Genomic DNA, 12,317 nt, shown 5'->3' with positions numbered 1-12,317 from the left:
TTATGTAGTCATTTTACAGAGAGGAGCATCCAGATAAGGAAACCTACATATTGGGTGACTGATACAATCAGCAAGTATCAGTAGCAAAGATTAAGCCATCTACTACTAAAAGAGAAAATGCTGGAAAATCTCAGCAGCATCTGTAAGGAGAGAAAAGAGCTGACATTTCAAGTCTAACTGACCCTTTGTCAAAGCTAAAAAAAAGAGAGAAATAGGGAGGTATTTATACTAGGCTGAGTTAAGGTTCTCAACCTTAACTGGCTTCCCATAATGAATACTTTTCACCTTGTTAAGCTGATCTTACGTACAGAATGCTTCCAATATTGTTAAATGGCTCGACATAATGAATGCTTTTCCACCTTGTTAACCCATTACCCTTCTCTCAGCCTAGTATAAATACCTCCCTATTTCTCCCTTCTTTTTTAGCTTTGACAAAGGGTCAGTTAGACTAGAAATGTCAGCTCTTTTCTCTCCTTACAGATGCTGCCAGACCTGCTGAGATTTTCCAGCATTTTCTCTTTTGGTTTCAGATTCCAGCATCCGCAGTAATTTGCTTTCATTTTTAAGCCATCTACTGTTACACAATGAATGTTTTCAATCTTAACTGGCTTCCCATAATGAATACTTTTCACCTTGTTAAACTGACCTTACATACAGAATGCTTCCAATATTGTTAAATGGCTCGACATAATGAATGCTTTTCCACCTTGTTAACTCATTACCCTTGCCTCCAGCACCCCATTGTTAACTGCAAGTTCTTACCTGGTCTGAGTCATGCTCAGCTGAATCTCTTGTTTCACAAAACTCAGAACTTAACTCTTTCCCTACCTGCTTATACCCATATACATTCTCAAAGGAATGATCCTTTTAGAATTGAAATGGGGAACAATTTCTTCAGCCAGAAAGTGATTAATCAGTTGAACACATTTCTGCAGAAGGGTCTGGAGACCAAGTCATTGAGTGTATTTAAGATAGAAATAAATGGATTCTTGATTGGTAAGGGGATCAAGGGTTATGGGCAGAAGGTAGGAGAATGGGCGTGAGAAACGTATCAGCCATGATGGAATGGTGAAGCAGATTCAATGGGCTGAATGTCCTAATTCTGCTCCTATGTCCTATGGTTGGTCTTCACATTCCCAGTGCTGTTTTTGCCAGTAATTTTAAATGGGTACCCTTTTGTTCTCAATCATTTCATCAACAGAAATGGTTTCTCCCTATCTATTCTGACCAGAATCTTCAATCTAATCTCCTTAATCTTCTCCTTTGCAAGGAAAACAACACCTTGACCAGAAGAGGGCTAAAATCTCAGCCAATTCCAAGAGATTTTTCTTGCAGTACCTGTTTTGTTTCCCCAGGCTAAAACTTCACTTTAAATGGGCAATATTTGTTTTAAAATGTCTGTACTTTGCATCTCTCAGCTAGCAAACAGTAAAGGATGCTTCCAGGTAATACTGCAAATATTGTATTCCTGGTGAAGGGCTTTTGCCTGAAACGTCGATTTTACTGCTCCTCTGATGTGATCTGAACTGCTGTGCTTTTCCAGCACTTTTAATCCAGAATCTGGTTTCCAGCATCTGCAGTCATTGTTTTTACCCAATACTGCAAATCTGGCTGCTGCTTGAAATCTGAGCTCTGATTGAATTGCTAACAAGGAGAGCATGTCCTGACAGGGCAAGCAAGACTTTGGAATAAGCAACTGGAAAATTCCTTCATTTTAGGCAGGTTGAGAGATGCAATTTGAAATGTGCTGTGGATTAAAATGAAGTGCTGGTGATTAGAGAAAGGTACAGGGAAAGTTGTGTTGGAGGTGGATGAAAATCCACAGGATTTGTCATGGCATTATATCTTGTCATTTTGTCAATGCATTCTGCATTTCTTTAATTTTCCTATTCCGAGTATTCTGACTTAGTGTTTCTGTAGGAGTTCTAATTTCAGTAGATCATGTTTTCTGAGAGGCTCCACTATTTGTACTTAGCCCTTTAACTTGTTTTCTTTGCTTATTGTCAATTTTGGTTCTCATCTTGACTCTTTTACTTTTTCAATAGATTTAGTTCCGTTTGCATTATTGCCATTAATGTTTTTGTGTTGTCTGTAAAGAATAACTCCATCTTTGCATATCTCTAATTTTTCAATGAAACTACTTTTAACTTGATCTTTTTTTTCTTTGCATTTTGAAGTTTGTGACTTGTTTGTATGTAGTCCGCCATTTATTCTCGTCGATCACTCCAATTCCTTTGCAGTGACACCAGTCCCTTTATAAGGCATGCAAATCTTTCATTCCTAGCTGCTTCTCCGAAACTGTCTCCCTCTATCTTATGTCTTTGGTTTTATTTATGCAGTCAATGCAACTGGGACTCACTAAAATATTTATTGAGACTTACTATTAAAAGTTGCTTCCACCTCCCTTTCAAGCAGCACAATTCACTACATGAAAAGAAATTCTTATTCAGGATCTGATGTAATCACGTTTTTTCAGAGTAGTACAGCTGGAGGCTATTTATCATCTGAGTTAGTTTAATTGTGTTCTTGGTTATTGATTTACATCTGGGAAGAAACCATTTTTCTTTATTCACTGTATTCAAATTCTTCATAATTGAGATGCTCAATGTGATTTCCTTAAGCACTCCCAAGAAGAGTGCCTCCCCAGTCCTCCTCCATCAATAGTAACATCCTGGTTAATCTCTTCAGCCTTTCCAAATCCTTGATATTCTTGCTAAAGTGAAATTTCAATATTGGTCACTATACTGCAGCTGAGGCCTAGCTACTAATTTTACAAAGATTTAATATAACTCCTTTGTTTTTGTACTAACTCTCCAAAGTCGAGGATCATGTATGTTTTATTAAAGTTGTGTCATTTTGCCCAACTGCCTTCACTTCATAGTCATACAGCATGTATACAGACCCTTTGGTCTAACTTATCCAGGCTTACCAGGATTCCCAAACTAAATGAGTCCCACTCACCTGAATTTGGCGCTTATCCTTCGAAACCTTTCCTATCCATGTATGTGTCCAAATGTCTTTTAAATGTTGAAATTGTACCTGCCTCTACCACTTCCTAGTACTTAGTTTGCAAATGCTGGAAGTTAATCTAAAACTGGTCAGGCCCTGAAAAAAACGAAAGGTGTCCTCATCGGATTCAATCTCCGGCAGCAGTTTTGGGCACTTGCTTAGCCCTCTAACTCTGAGTTATAGAGTGCTGGTCCCTCTGCCTCCCATAGTAGGCCTTTACTGCCCCTTGCGATCCTGATGTGTCCTCCACTTCACTGACATGCCCTTTCTGGAGCCTTGCCACTCCTCAATCAGCAACCTTGCTGTGTGGTGCCTTGAAAGGAGGTAGGCATCAGAAGTGGAGGTTTGCTTTTTGTTTCACAATTAATGATGAATGTATTGGACCAAGAAGTAACTATTGTTATGATGTCCATGCATAAACTTCTCAATAGAAAAGTCATAAATATTTGCAATCTCATTGCTAAGCTATTTTGCAATTAACTTTTGTACATGGGCTTATTTTCATATTATGCTAGCTGGTTTCAATTACTTAAGTGGTTCCACACTTTATATATTCACCACAGCAGTCATGCATTTGATTAGCTCAGCTAAATTCAAAAGTGACCCAAATTTATTTTTGAGCTCCATGAATGTTCTCTGGTGTATCAGTGTCTGAAGGTGAAGGTGAAGTGCCTAAAATTATATTGCAATTAGCCCTCCAGATATTCTTTTAAAAAATATAAATGCACTCCAGTTGTGTATGTCTGTAGAGAGAAAAACACAGATGACATTAGGCAGTCAATCTCGAATGTTAGTTGTTTCTTTCTACACAGACGCTGCCTGACCTGCTTAACATTTGCAGCATTTTGTTTCAGATTTCAAGTATCGAAGATATTTTGCTTTTATTAAAGGAATGAGAAATTTGGAGAGGAAATGCCCATTAGCTGGCTGGTGTGGCTTCTTTGTGGTTAAAGTGTAACTCTTTGCAGTCTTTCTTTCTCAGTGTTGCTCTGTAACCTGGACCTTAATAGTAGTACATTTTAAAAACTAAATGCAGGGGCATACTTCAAAGGGAAATCAGGAGGGCTAAAGGGGATGTCAGATAGCCTTAATAGATAAGGTTAAGGATAATCTGATATGATTTTTACAAGTACTTTTAAGAGCAACTAAGGTGAGAAAAGGGCCCCTTAAAGATCAACTAGGTTGTCTTTGTATGGAACCACAGGAGATGGGAGAGATACTAAACGTATATTTCACATCCGTTTTTACTGTGAAAGGCGTGGAGGTTAGGGAACTCAGAAATAAATATTGATGTCTTGAAAACAGTTCACATTACAGAAGAGGAAGTGCTGAAGGCCTTAAAAGCATAAAGGTGGATAGATCTATGGGATCTGATCACGTATATCCCACGATGTGGGAAGTTGGGGAAGAAATTGTGGGGTGCCTGGCAAAGATATTTGTATCATCTGTAGCCATGAGTGGGGTACTGGAGGGTGGATAATGTTGTACCTTTATTGAAGATAGGCTGTAAAGAGAATCCTGGGAACTATTGAGTCTGACATCAATGGTTATAGAGTCATAGAGATGTACATGGGTAGGTTGTTGGAAAGGATTCTGAGAGATAGTATTTACATGCATTTGCAGAGGCAAAGATTGATCAGGGATCATCAGCATAGCTTTTTCCATGGAAATCATGTCTCACGAACCTGAGTGTTTTAAGGATATAACCAAAGATATTGACGAGGACAGAGTGTTGTCTAAGTGGATTTTAGTAAAGCCTTTGATAAGGTCCTGCATAATAGACTGATAAGTAAAGTTAGATCACATGGGAATCGGGAGAGCTTGCTGTTTGGATGCAAAATTGGCTTGATGGTAGGAGACAAGATGGTAGTGGAGGGTTGTTTTTGGACTGGAGGCCTGTGGTCAGCAGTGCACCGCAAGGATCAGTACTGGGCCAACTGTTGTTTATCATTTATTTAAATGATTTCGATGAGAATTTAGGAGTAGTAGTTAGTAAGTTTGTGGATGACACAAAAATTGATGATATAGTGGACAGTGAAGAAGGTTATCTAAGATTACAAAGGGATCTTGATTAATTGGGCCAATGGACTGAGTAGTGGCAGATGGAGTATAATTTGGATAGATGCAAGGTATTGTATTTTGGTAAAACAAACAAGGACATGACTTATTCAGTTAATGGTAGGGCTCTGGGTTGTGTTGTCAAGCAGAGAGCTAGGCAGCTGGAAATGTGTTGCTGGAAAAGCGCAGCAGGTCAGGTAGCATCCAGGGAACAGAAGAATCGACGTTTCGAGCATAAGCCCTTCAAGAAGGGCTTATGCCCGAAATGTCGATTCTCCTGTTCCCTGGATGCTGCCTGACCTGCTGCGCTTTTCCAGCAACACATTTCCAGCTCTGATCTCCAGCATCTGCAGACCTCACTTTCTCCTCAGAGAGCTAGGCATTCAGGTACATAGTTCTTTAAAAGTTCCATCACATGTAGACAGGGTAGTTAAGGCATTTAGATGCCTTCATCGCTCAGATCATTGAATGTAGGAATTGGGACGTTGTACAAAACATTGGGGAGACCACTCTGGAATACTGTGTCCAGTTCTGGTCAATCAACTATAGGAAGGATATTATTAAATTGGAGAGGGTTCAGAAGAGATTTACCAGGATGTTGCCAGGAATGGAGGGTTTGAGGATTAAGGGGAGAGGCTAGATAAACTGGGACTTTGTTCAGTGGAGCATAGGAGGTTGAGGGGTGATCTTTTTATAGAGTTTTATAAAATCATGAGTGGCATAGATAAGCTGAATGTCAAGGGTCTTTTCCCTCAAGTGGGAGAATTCAAAACTAGGGGGCATATTTTTGAGGTGAGAGGAGAAATATTTAAAAGGGACCTGAGGGGCAACTTCTTCACACGGTGGTTCGTTAATGGAATGAACTACCAGAGTGAGTGGTACAGTTAGAACATCTAGAAGGTGTTTGGGCAGGTACATGAATAGAAAAAGTTTAGACGGATATGGCCAAATGCAGGCAAGTGGGACTAGTTTACTTTAGGAAACTTGAGCAGCATGGATCAGCTGGACTGAATGGTCTATATGCATGCTGTCTGTTTCTGTCTCTAAATGTGTCTTCCTCCAACTTTCCTTCAACTTCGCTTAAACCTGAGACTTATTTTCAAGGAGTGCATTGAATGAACAACCTAATTAAGACTTGGTTGAAAATAGACCCTTATTTCCTGAGTGAGCTAGGCTTTGGGAACATAGATATTCAACATGGCTTTGAGCGTGGGAAATCATGTCTCACAAACTTGATTGAGTTTTTTGAGGAAGTAACAAAGAGGATTATGAGGGCAGAGCGCTAGATGTGATCTATATGAACTTCAATAAGGCGTTTGACAAGGTTCCCCATGGGACACTGATTAGCCAGGTTAGATCTCTCAATACAGGGAGAACTAGTCATTTGGTACAGAACTGGCTCAAAGGTAGAAGTTAGAGGGTGGTGGTAGAGGGTTGTTTTTCAGACTGGAGGCCTGTGACCAGTGGAGTGCCACAAGGATCGGTGCTGGGCCCTCTACTTTTTGTCATTTACGTAAATGATTTAGATGCGAGCATAAGAGGTACAGTTAGTAAGTTTTCAGATGACACCAAAATTGGAGGTGTAGTGGACAGCGAAGAGGGTTACCTCAGATTACAACAGGATCTTGACCAGATGGGCCAATGGGCTGAGAAGTGGCAGATGGAATTTAATTCAGATAAATGCGAGGTGCTGCATTTTGGAAAGCAAATCTTAGCAGGATTTATACATTTAATGGTAAGGTCCTAGGGAGTGTTGCTGAACAAAGAGACCTTGGAGTGCAGGTTTATAGCTCCTTGAAAGTGGAGTTGCAGGTAGATAGAATAGTGAAGAAGGTATTTGGTATGCTTTCCTTTATTGGTCAGAGTATTGAGTACAGGAGTTGGGAGGTCATGTTGTGGCTGTACAGGACATTGGTTAGGCCACTGTTGGAATATTGCGTACAATTCTGGTCTCCTTCCTATTGGAAAGATGTTGTGAAACTTGAAAGGGTTCAGAAAAGATTTCCAAGGGTGTTGCGGAGCTCTAGGGAGAGGCTCAACAGGCTGGGGCTGTTTTCCCTGGAGCATCGGAGGCTGAGGGAGAGGTTTACAAAATTATGATGGGCATGGATAGGGTAAATAGGCAAAGTCTTTCCCTGGGGTCGGATAGTCTAGAACTAGAGGGCATAGGTTTAGGGTGAGAGGGGAAAGATATAAAAGAGACCTATGGGGCAACCTTTTCACACAGAAGGTGGTACGTGTATGAAATGAGCTGCCAGAGGAAGTGGTGGAGGCTGGTACAATTGCAACATTTAAGAGGCATTTGGATGGGTATGTGAATAGGAAGGATTTGGAGGGATATGGGCCAGGTGCTGGCAAACTGGACTAGATTAGATTGGGATATCTGGTCAGCATGGACGGGTTGGACCGAAGGGTCTCTTTCCATGCTGTACATCTCTATGACTATGTAATGATATTGGCCAATATCATTACAGGATCTGGAGTAAATAAGTCATAACTTTGAATTAATATAGAGATGTGAGGTTGGATGATGTGTTACAGCTGCAGCATATGGGAGCTGCTGGACACACATCTGTCACAAGTGTTTGCAGCTTGAACAATTTCCGATCTGAGTTGATGATCTGGAGTCCAAATTGCAGACATGAGGGAGAGGCAATGTTACCTGGATGCTTTTTCCCCAGGAGGTAGTCATATTTCTTAAAATTAGATCATTCAAACTTGACCTGTGATCAAGAGCAAGAGGGTGTGAGACAGGTATGAGAACCCAAAGGGCAGCTGTTGAAGAATCTCTGTCCTTGCAATTGTCCAACAGTATCAAGTTCTCACAGCCTATGTGGATAGATGTGGAGATTGTTCGGAGGATGAGTGACCAGATCACAATGCAGTGCGACATGGAGTAATTCAGTTGAGTAAGGAAATAGAAAATGTGGAATGGTAGAGGATAATTTGGGATAGATGCTGATCTTCGCAGCATTGGGCAAAGATCTCAAAGGTTGTGTGGCCTGCCCAATGTCAGGAATAAGGATATCTCTGGACTGGAGAGGGATGTGATCAAGTTGTAGTCATCTACATTGGTAGTACTGACATTGATGGGACCGGAGAGGAAATTCTGCTGACAGATTTTGAACAGCTAGGATCTAAAGTAAAAAGCACAGGGAGGCAATGACCTAGTGGTATTATCACTGGGCTATTAATCCAGAGACCCTGTTAATGTCCAGGGCAACCTGGGTTCACATCCAAATTATGTTGGCAGGAGTATTGGCGATGAATGCAGAAATTGACTGAGACAGACAGGGTTGAAGGGGTTAAATATAGCAAAAATACACAAATGTCATTTGGGACTTAGCTGTTACATTTCATATCTGCTCTAGAATTTTCTTATCCTGTGAGTTATAGTTATGTTTTGACTGCCATTTTTTGCTGTTCTCTGAGAGGGAGCTTTACTTACCCAAGTAATTTTTTGTGTTCTTGACCAGCAAGTGCCTGCTCTAGCCAGCCTGTTCGCTATTCCTCAGAGTGTAATTGCCTGGTCAGAATCAAACACTGGTGTGAGAGGCAAAAGGCGTGCCTTCTAACCCACTCTGTAATTTCTATATCTCTTCATTAAATTATCGTTTGTAATTGTTATTGGTTTATTATTTTACCTGATTTTATCTATTTGTGTTGAATTATTTTGTATTTTTTTTAAGTATATTTTGATTTTCTAACACAGGAAATTGTGTTGATTGGGTGAAAGTAGTGATGTAAGATAAAAGGTATTCCTGCCAGTGGTGAGAGACAGCACCAAGTATTGCTTTTGGTCATTATGTTCAAGTTGAATGAAGATAACACTACAGAATCAATACTGCAGTCTTTCTCCAGATTTTCCTGGTAAGCGTTTAACATTATTATGAGGCATTGAATCTTTGCTGTTTAAATGAACCCATTTGAGATTAGTTTGTCAACATCATTTCCATTTCATAGGGCTGAGAGCATTTTCTCTGATGTTGGTAGACAGAATTACACTGGTCAATAATGTAGCAACATATAAATGTCTCATTTATAGATGTGCTTGGAATGTCAGCATGCAATGACCAGAGCCATTCTTCCCAAGTGCATTTCTATAGCTGAGGCTGTTGTATGAAATTAACTTTGCTATCATGACAAGAAACGAGCTGCTACATTTAAACTATGAGCATTACTTCGTAAAATCAAATCATATATTTTGTTCCACATAAATTTATTATAAATTGGGGATTTAATGACACCCTCAAATTTTGATACTGTCAGAGCATGTTTTAAAAGTTCCCTTGGGATTTTTCTTTTGGCAAATAATATTTAATGTTTGTCTCCTTTGTCCTTGGAGGAAAATTCTTGGACAGGACTTTGTTTTATTTCGTTACGTTATCCACATTCTGCCAACATTTAAATGGCTATCAGTGTATGATGCCAGCACCACTAAAGCAGACGCAGAATGTCCATTTCACTAGTACATTATTGTCTTTTTTTTTCAGAGGATCTGTGTTCTATCTGCATTACTTTCGATATAAATGTAATATCGATGTCCACTTTAGGCTGGTCTGAATCTCATTTCTTCTATTACCCCTACATTATGCGCTCTTTTAAATCTGCCAAATCTTATTCTGAAGCACCATCTGTTTTGTACAATCATCTTTTCCTCTTTACATGTTTATTTCCCATTTGGGATTTCAGTATCAAATTACTTTCAAAAGATGACTTCCATTTCCTTCATGTTTTATTTCTCCATGGTTTGCAACATACTCTTGTCTCTGTTCTATACAAAAGAAACCTTGTTTTGTGTGCATTGTAAACTATTAACATGAGATTAGAGAAGCTTATGTTCAGAATCTCTCAGTAACTGGGAACTAACTAGTTACTTGCCCCAGACAGAGGGTAATAGTTTGTATAATTTATTTTTGAGGTTATAACTTGACTCTAAATCTGACTGTTCCCCTACCTAGGGCCCCTGAATGTACATTTTCTTTTATTATTATTAAAAACTAACTGATTCAAGTCATTGCACAAAAACACAGCTCATAACTAAACCCAGAAGGACAAGGAAAGAGGTTGAATGAATTGGGACCTCTGAATGTTCAAGTTGAACAAAATAGGACAATTGAGGTCAGGTGGAAGGGGAAGGCAGTGAGATGACAGAGCAGACTCGTTTGAAAACTTGCAACATGTTAGGTGGTGTTGATGGATCCTTGGATTGTCTGGCAGGTAAATGATAAATTTAATGATGCATTTTGTGGTTATTTTCTGAACTGTGTGCATTTGTTGCATTTTGTGTGTTTCATACCTAAAGATGGAGAGGGAAATATTACTGTGGCTGCTTCTTTGAAAACATTTACTTGTGGAGTACAATCGAGGTTTTATTTTTGGTAAAGCATGGCTGGGACAATGTTCCTGCCTAATTTATTGAATACGAGCAATTTGAAAGGAATTAAACATGGAATTAAGTGTTAAACGATAAGGAAGAAAAAAATTACCTGATGGGTGATAAGGTGTGTAAGAGTAAGTCACCCCTAATATCAGTTGTTCATTTAATAGAGTAGTGCTTCTCAAATTTTATTCTTGTGCAATAACATTCCCAGAAAAGTGTATAATATACTTGTTTTTTTAAAAAAATCCTTTAATGTAACATGCCCATACAATTCTGACTAGAGGATCCCAGGTGACATTCTGACATTGTTGTCACAGTATGATACCATTGTAATGTTTTCTTACATATTGTTGTTCTAAAATATTCCTTGCCCAGCTGAAAACACAAGTTTGGTATTTATAATTTGGTTAGTGCTTCTAACTTGAAACTTTTGACTCTCAGTGTGAGTAGTTCATAAAAGAATGATATACTGGTACTTTTGGTTCTGATATCAATTCAACAACTACCCTTGCAACCCAAACAGGCTTTCAGCTCATATTCCAGTTTAATTTGAACTGATTTGATTCTTTTATCTGTTAATTATTTTATATCAGCATTTGGCAAGGGGGCCTTTTGTCAGACGGTTTGCGTGAATGAAATGAATGTTAAGATTTTGCCTCGAGACAAGAAATGATGGAAGTAGACAAATTACAGTTACTAGACACGGACTTAAAAAAGCAACAGGAGTTATGTCTGGGTAGCAGTGTATAAGTGTGAGGTCATTGTCTGTAAAGGTCTGTGGATTTCTTTTGATTCCTTTCCAGTAATGTGCACCTGTTGCTGATCTTTGCATCTTTTTTTCATTAACTTGCTGCAGATTGTATTGTAAAATCTACCATCTCAGACACAATTAATTTCTGTGAATGGTTGATTGATTGCACCGAATAAGAGAGGGGGAAATGGCAGCACAATGGTAATGTTACTGGACTGGTAATCCAAAACCCAAGCTAATATTCTGAAGTTTTACTCCTACCACAGCAGATGGTGACATTTGAATTCAATGAAAAGCTACCTTAATGGTGACCATGCATCCACTGTTGATTGTGATAAAAATTCATGATGTAATAAGTAAGTTTGTAGCACTATTTCATCAGAGAGAGAAATTGTGGCTTGCAATCAACCTTCACGATTGGATAGTTCCCAAACTAATTCTTCTTAACTTATTTTCAATATTGATTTGAAATGCGATATGTGTAGGAAGCCATAGATTCATACAGACAGAGACCATGATGTGGAGGTGCCAGTGTTGGACTGGGGTGGACAAAATCGAAAGTCACATGACACCAGGTTGCAGTCCAGTGGGTTTATTTACAATTGCAAGCTTTTAGACCGCTGCACCTTCGTCTCCTGATGAAGGAGCGGTGCCCTGAAAGCTTGTAATTTTAAATAAATCTGTTGGAATGTGACCTGGTAAGAGAGAGCGCAGAAGCAGCAGTCATGCAGCTCTCAACCCTGGAATATGACGTGGCGTCTTATGACTTTTGATTTGGTCTAAAGAGGCCATTCAGTCCATTGTACCCGTGCTAGTGGAGTTCAAAAGACTTGATCAATTGCAAATGGAACTTGAATGCTACGAGAAGTTGTGGAGCTGAAGAATGCTAATTCCAAGTGGGTTTGAGCAAGAAACTGCCCTGGTTCGTTAATTTCTCATCCACAGTGGTAGTAGAGGGTCTCTGGCAACATTAACTTTGCTTAAACTTTACACTAAGCTTGGTGAGACCACAGCATACAGGAATAAAATGAGGAATTTAAAGTAAATGTCTGCACCCATAGAGTGTTGAGATTGAATTTCGTATGAGTGGTTGAGGCAAAACATGTAGATAAATTT

The 12,317-nt window shown here is 39.3% G+C and overlaps 1 protein-coding gene across 6 annotated transcripts in view; it reads left to right on the top strand.

Annotated features, from left to right (window-relative positions):
* mib2 (MIB E3 ubiquitin protein ligase 2) overlaps positions 1-12,317 on the top strand; it is a 213,711-nt gene that overhangs the window by 12,571 nt on the left and 188,823 nt on the right. Inside the window, exon 1 of one of the 6 annotated variants that reach the window (XM_087980238.1) lies at positions 8,876-8,937. The exons of the other annotated variants lie outside the window; for them this stretch is intronic. The gene's annotated coding sequence lies outside the window, so the exon portion shown is untranslated. Of the gene's footprint in view, positions 1-8,875; positions 8,938-12,317 lie in introns of those variants that run through there. 6 annotated transcript variants of the gene reach the window in all.

This window comes from Chiloscyllium plagiosum, unplaced genomic scaffold (assembly GCF_037043375.1).
Source record: "Chiloscyllium plagiosum isolate Xiang-an unplaced genomic scaffold, Cpla_swu_hap1 HiC_scaffold_37, whole genome shotgun sequence".
NCBI classification, from domain to species: Eukaryota; Metazoa; Chordata; class Chondrichthyes; order Orectolobiformes; family Hemiscylliidae; genus Chiloscyllium; species Chiloscyllium plagiosum.
Note: the sequence above shows the minus strand (reverse complement) of the source record. Positions and strands in the feature narration are given on the sequence as shown.